This window comes from Podarcis liolepis (genome assembly GCF_965112155.1).
Source record: "Podarcis liolepis genome assembly, chromosome: 15".
Classification (NCBI taxonomy): Eukaryota; Metazoa; Chordata; class Lepidosauria; order Squamata; family Lacertidae; genus Podarcis; species Podarcis liolepis.
This window is the reverse complement of record NC_139566.1, coordinates 31,730,252-31,737,104: the sequence shown is the minus strand read 5'-3', so window position 1 is coordinate 31,737,104 and position 6,853 is coordinate 31,730,252. Positions and strand designations below refer to the sequence as shown.

Here is a 6,853-nt window from a genome sequence, read left to right as displayed (position 1 = left end):
CCTGTGTGCGAATCCTGCTGGCAGGTACCCTAAAGGCATCTGGTTGGCCATTGTTGATGCTAGACCAGAGACTGGTGACTGGGAGCGGCCGCCGAGACCATATAACACCGGTCCTGAAAGACCTACACTGGCTCCCAGTACGTTTCCGAGCACAATTCAAAGTGTTGGTGCTGACCTTTAAAGCCCTAAACGTCCAGTATACCTGAAGGAGCGTCTCCACCCCCATCGTTCTGCCCGGACACTGAGGTCCAGCGCCAAGGGCCTTCTGGCGGTTCCCTCGCTGCGAGAAGCCAAGTTACAGGGAACCAAGCAGAGGGCCTTCTCAGTAGTGGCACCCGCCCTGTTGAACGCCCTCCCACCAGATGTCAAAGAGAAAAATAACTACCAAACTTTTAGAAGACATCTGAAGGCAGCCCTGTTAAGGGAAGCTTTTAATATTTAATAGGTTATTGTATTTTAGTGTTTTGTTGGAAGCCGCCCAGAGTGGCTGGGGAAACCCAGCCAGATGGGTGGGGTATAAATAAATTATTATTATTATTATTATTATTATTATTATTATTATTATTATTAGGATCAAACAGGCTCTTCTTCTGTTCTTAAAGTAATATATTAAATTTCTCTGTCATTGTTTGAATCTTTGAACCCTCCAGTAACTCTTAATGCTTAAAATGCTATTGGGATGCCTGAGAAGATCTAGCTAATTACCGTATTTTTCGCTCTATAAGACGCACCTAGTTTTTGGAGGAGGAAAACAAGAAAAAAATATATTCTGAATCTCAGAAGCCAGAACAGCAAGAGGGATCGCTGAGCAGTGAAAGCAGCAATCCCTCTTGCTGTTCTGGCTTCTGGGATAGCAGCGCAGCCTGCATTTGCTCTATAAGATGCACACACATTTCCCCTTACTTTTTAGGAGGGAAAAGTGAGTCTTATAGAGCAAAAAATACGGTAATTAAGAAGCAGCTGTGTGAGAGACCTAGTAAGCTGACAAATTCAGACCAGCAGTCCATCTGCCCCATTACTGCCTTCACTGACTAGCAATGACTTCTCCAAGGTATCACACAGGACCCCTTCCTGCAGATCTACCTGAAGATGCTGAGGAGCTTTCACCTGCAAAACAGGTGCTCTACCACTAAGCTATGGACTTTCCCTAAGGAGGGTGTGTCCTAGGGGCACCCCAGGGCAACTCACAATCCAGCCAGCCAAACAGAGCCCAGGGCCCTGCATATAGAAGGCCCTGTGGCATTTCCAGCTTTTATGAAAATTATCAGATGACAGGAGATGGAAAGGACCTCAGTTCAAGACCCTGGAGAACTGATATGCCGTAAGAATAGACCAGCAGTGGGGGAGCTGTGAGCCTCCAGCTGCTGAGGGACTACATCTCCCATCATGACCACTGGCCATGCTGCCTGGGGCTGATGGGAGTTGTAGTCCCGTGACATCTGGAGGGCCACAGATGTTCTCCCATCCATGGGCTATGTGGAGAAAGAGTCTGACCTGGTATATATGGCTGCTTCCTATGTTCTGATTTTTTTTTTTTACAGGCAGGAAGAACAGGAAGTTTATTGAGGTCTTGGTGGGTCACTATACGGGTGAGTTTTGGTCAACTTGGTGGGGCAATGGGTATGCAAGCTTGTTGCAGGATAAGTACTATCTTGGGGTAATCACCCCAAAAATGGTCACTTGGGGCACCCTAGATCATGGCGTTGAGTCATGTGGTTACGCCACGTGGGCAGGATTTTAAAAAAAACCATAAATAGCCACCTGGGGCAGCTGCAGCTAGGGTGTTTGGCAGGATCCGACCATTGCATGACAGGGGGAAGGGGAGCAGCAGTCTTTTGACCCCTGATCGGAAATCTTACTTGCAAATAGGAATGACGTTTCTCATTGGGATCATAAATCCAATTGGGCGTGCAATGGTGGGGTGTGTTTGCGCGAGGCCCTATACAGTTCTTGGCAACGTTAGCAAACTACGCTTCCCAGCATTCTTTGGGAGAAGCCGTTACACATTAAAAGAGGCATGATAGCTCTTTAAGAAGAGAAGAAGAGTTTGGATTTGATATCCCGCCTTTCACTCCCCTTCAGGAGTCTCAAAGCGGCTAACAATCTCCTTTCCCTTCCTCCCCCACAACAAACACTCTGTGAGGTGAGTGAGGCTGAGAGACTTCAAAGAAGTGTGACTGCAGCTGCAGGTGGAGGAGCGGGGAATCGAACCTGGTTCACCAGATTATGAGACTACCGCTCTTAACCACTACACCACACTGGCTCTTTAAATGCATAGTGCAGATGGAGCCTAGGTGTGCGACTTGTGTTTTTGCTTGGCTCCACCCACTTTTGGCACGACCTGACCCAATTTTAGAACGCAGCAAAGTCAATTTAGTTTGGGATAACACAGCCCTTGTCTTGAGAAACCTTCCCCCGTCTCCCTCGAATGATTGCCGCAATATGGCTCAGCCCCCACCCTTTTGCTGGCTATTTATGTTTAAAATAACAACAACAACACAGCCTTCTTATGTTCATTTGCTTGGTTTTTAAATCTGGGACACCAGCCCTCACATCGCATCTAGTCTGCTCCCAAGACCAGTTTACGTCGTGTGAGTTTGGCTGCACATCTCTGCTAGGAAACGAGACCTCCTGCATATAGGATTTCCAGTTGGTCAATAAATTAAATCAATGAATTGATGGTCAGCATCAAGCTGCAGAAGAGGGGTGGCGAATAATTCTGTGGTAGGGTAGCATGCTTTTTTTTCTAGTTTTTAGGTATATTGCACAGAGGGCCCTTCCATTTATAAGATTTCCCTCACCACCGGCAGTTTTATATCCCAGGGATAGGAAACATGTCCCACCTCCTAGTATATTATTGGCTTGCAACTCTCAACAGTATGATGACTATTGTGAATTAAATTCATTACTTGCCCTTCACTAGCTGGTCCAAGGTCGAGTTACAGCAATTTAAAATTGGGAATGAAAAACAGTTGAAACAGATCCCGGGTCCAGCAATAGGGTGGGACCTGAAAACATGTGTCTCAAGTGTCAAAGGCCGAGGTAAAGAGGGGTGACTGCATTTGCCAAAAAGCTGGGGGGGGGGAATTGCACAATTTAAGGGCTGACACACAGAATGCTGTCTCCTGAGCCACCCCTGAACTTCTGAGGGAGGTGGAACAGCCAAGAGGGACTCCTACTGCTCTCAACACCCAGAAGGGTCTGGAGAAAGGAGGTGGTTTCTCAGATGAGTCCTTCCTTTACTAATGGAGTCTTTTCATTCCTGACCAATGGCCATGCTAGCTGAGGGAGATGGAGTCTGGCCACATCTAGGAAAAGGCAAGTTCCCCATCCCTGGAACTGAAGCTCCAGAACCGCATGAACCCATTGATTCAATCTGAGCTCCCAGTACAGCTGCTCTTTGCTAATACAGTTGTACCTCAGTAGTCGAACGGAATCCATTCCGGAAGTCCATTCGACTTCCAAAACATTCGAAAACCAAATTGCTGCTTCTGATTGGCTGCTGGAGGATCCTGCAGCCAATCGGAAGCCCCGGCAGACGTTCGGCTTCCAAAAATAGTTCGCAAACCGGAACAGTCACTTATGGGTTTGCAACGTTCAGGAGCCAAAACGTTCGGGAACTAAGCTGTTCAAAAACCAAGGTACGATTGTATATAAATACCAGGAAGCTTCATTTTGTAGACAAGATGAATTATTCTATTATTTTCTCATCCCTTTGCCCTCTGCATTCTGTAAGTTAGGGAACTCGCAGGCCTTAAAAAAAGTTTTCATTTACAAACTTCTCCGTACCTAGGGTGTCCTCCAGGTATGTAAAAACCATTTCCTGCTTTCGGGGTGGGCCCACCTCACTTCCAAAACGATCAGCACTCTGCCACCCAAATTTGCCGTTAGACGGAATGATGACAGACTGAAGCACTCCTAGAAACATTCTGTTTGAGCTCACATTTCAGGATATTTGGACCTTTGGGGCATCTCACGCTATTTGTATACATGCATGAATGTTGTGAGTCTGGGATAAAGTGGGCTGTTTCAAAGCGATCACCTGTATAACAAGTTTTGCATTTGCCACCTGGATGCAGAAACCTTTCAAAAAGCCCTTTTGGTGTTGTGTCTGATCCATGCTTGCTTGCTTAGAAATGATTGTCACTGGATTGGAAGAGGCTTGCTCTCATATAAGCGAGTGCAAATTTGCAGTTTTAACCTCTGGTTTAGGATTGCTGTGATGCAATTTATGCTGAACCTCAAACATACATTTTGGGTCATTTTGGCCTAACTGCCTTGGTCACCCCCCCCTTAAGCTGGGAAAGTTTGTAGCCTTCTTTGCAGGGTGGTTGCGAGGAGGGAGTAAGAGGCAAAAAGCCCCGCTAATGAGAGAATGTTATTGAATAGATTGCTAAAAGCAAGGAAGAGATTGCCTTGTACTTCTGATGGTTGGTCTTCTAACGTTTTCCCCCCTGTGCAATTGCAATGCTTACAGATACGTTACGAAACTACTCAAGTCACCCGATGCAGGAAGTAACGTCCAATATGAGAACCTTGAGGGTAAGACCCTATCAATATTGCCTCTGCTTCTGTGTTGGGTCCTAGTAGTGCAATATTGCTTATAGGGTCTTTTCCTTGGGGGGGCACTCTTCGAGGGAAGGAATAAATAAATAAGTAGAAACTGAACCAGAAACAAAAGCAGAAAAGGGGCAGGTTGGTTAAACAAAGACAAACAGTTCTTGCGATCTAGAAGGGGGCGGTAATATATTATTTGGCGTTGGATAACATTGTGTTCTTCTCCTAGACGGATTTTTGTTCCGGGGTTTGTGGCAGTCTTAAGAGAAGAAACTTCCTCATCTTCATTTTTTTAAATAGGCTAGATCCTGTGCAACCAGATATTAAGTATCATTACTCATTACATCATTACTGAGTCCACTAAGACTTCACAAGTTACAAGTGCATTGAACTTGAGATATTGAAAGAGGGCTAGGTATAAGAAGACCATTGTTTGCATGTATCAATAACCCAGGCTTTCTGGCTCATTGTGGTTTACTGTGGACTAGCAGGATACTGATGAATTCAGCCTGATCCCTCCCCCTTTGCTCCTTTCCAGACCAAAAAGCTTTTGACAAATCTGTCGATTTCAGTTTTTCATATCTTCAATATTAAATTCCTTTCTCCACACTTCCTCAGCAGTCTGTGGTTATAATTAACCATTTTTAAAAGTCCTTGTGAAAATCCATTGGTGTTTCAGTGCAAATTTCTCCTAAAGCAACATTTTTAATGTACTTTTGACTAATATAGACACTTCTGCAAGCAATTCCCCCTAATGTAAAGCTTATTATTATTATAGTATGCCTAGTTATGCATCATATTGTTTTATTTAGCATGCGTAATGTCAAGAATAATAGGCTTTATGTGCGGGCGCGCACACACACACAAACATTTTTGAACACAATATTTGGTTGGAGAAGTCCACAGCAAAATTCAGAGAAGTGGAAATTTGAAACTTTTCTTCTGGTTTGTATATTGCTTCAGGAAGTGTGAATGCGGTAGGTGCAAACTGAACCAAATGCCTCACCCTGCCCACCCTCAGCTTCCTGTCACGTCAGAAACAGGGATCTTGAACTGTTGCCCCCTAACAAGTCTTGTGGGACGCGGGTGGTGCTGTGGGTTAAACCACAGAGCCTAGGACTTGCCGATCAGAAGGTCGGCGGTTTGAATCCCCGCAACAGGGTGAGCTCCCGTTGCTCGGTCCCTGCTCCTGCCAACCTAGCAATTCGAAAGCACGTCAAAAGTGCAAGTAGATAAGTAGGTACCGCTCCGGCGGGCAGGTAAACGGCGTTTCCATGTGCTGCTCTGGTTTGCCAGAAGCAGCTTAGTCATGCTGGCCACATGTCATGCTGGCTCCCTCGGCCAATAAAGCGAGATGAGCGCCGCAACCCCAGAGTCGGTCACGACTGCACCTAATGGTCAGGGGTCCCTTTACCTTTACCTAACAAGTCACAGGCACTAACCAACCTTAAACCATGGTTTGTTGCTGGTTTGCTGGCTGTGGGATGATCCCTGATTCAAACATAATGGGAAGCTAAAGTTTCTTCCTGCTGTTTTATCCCCGCTGTGGTCAGAGGCAGCAGCGGAGCAAACTGATTGGGGCCTGGGGCGACGTACGTGCCCTGTGCCCAGGGGTGGGGCCAGCTGGGGCAGGACACTCCGCGGGGTCTCCAAGAGGTCTGCCTGACTCCTCCCACTTAGCTGCCCTACAGCTGAGGGGGAGGCGGCAGGCAGTCCGTTTGGGGCAGAGTCTGCGGGCGCCCAAGCCACCGTGTCACTCCCAGGAGAGTCGCGTGGCTTGGGCGTGTTGCAGGCCGCACGGTGAGTGCCACCTGGCATTTTGTCACCCCCCCTCAGTGGTGGCTCCTGGGGCAGCCCGCCCCCACCTCAACCCCTTCCTCCGGCCCTGGTCAGAGGCAGAACGAAGTTGGGTTTGATCAGGCAACCTGCATCGGCATGTAGCTTCTTCACAGTAAACTGCAACAAGCCAGAAAGTCGGGTTTATCCTTTGGTACTTTTACACTGGCTGCATTCGCCAAAGACTTTCTGGCTTGTCGCGGTTTACTGTGAACAAGCATTGTGCCGATGCAGTCCTTTTAAACTGGTTGCACTTGCACCTATTAAAAAACGAGTCGGGCAACGTGCACCGGCCTACTGCTTGTACACAGTAAACCGCGACAAGCCAGGATGTCTGATTTACTATTAGGGCCAGAAAAACCAGGGTAGAAACATCGATCCAAAGATTGATAGCGTATTACTCTGTTCCCACGGCTAATTTCACCTGATCAGCAAATGACATTTCGCCCAGTAATAGACC

At 46.9% G+C, this 6,853-nt stretch overlaps 1 protein-coding gene across 1 annotated transcript in view; it reads left to right on the top strand.

Moving 5' to 3' along the window:
* Positions 1-409: 409 nt before the first annotated feature.
* YDJC (YdjC chitooligosaccharide deacetylase homolog) overlaps positions 410-6,853 on the top strand; it is a 107,063-nt gene continuing 100,619 nt past the window's right edge. Inside the window, exons 1-2 of the mRNA XM_083479091.1 lie at positions 410-706; positions 955-1,589. The gene's annotated coding sequence lies outside the window, so the exon portion shown is untranslated. The remainder of the gene's footprint in view (positions 707-954; positions 1,590-6,853) is intronic.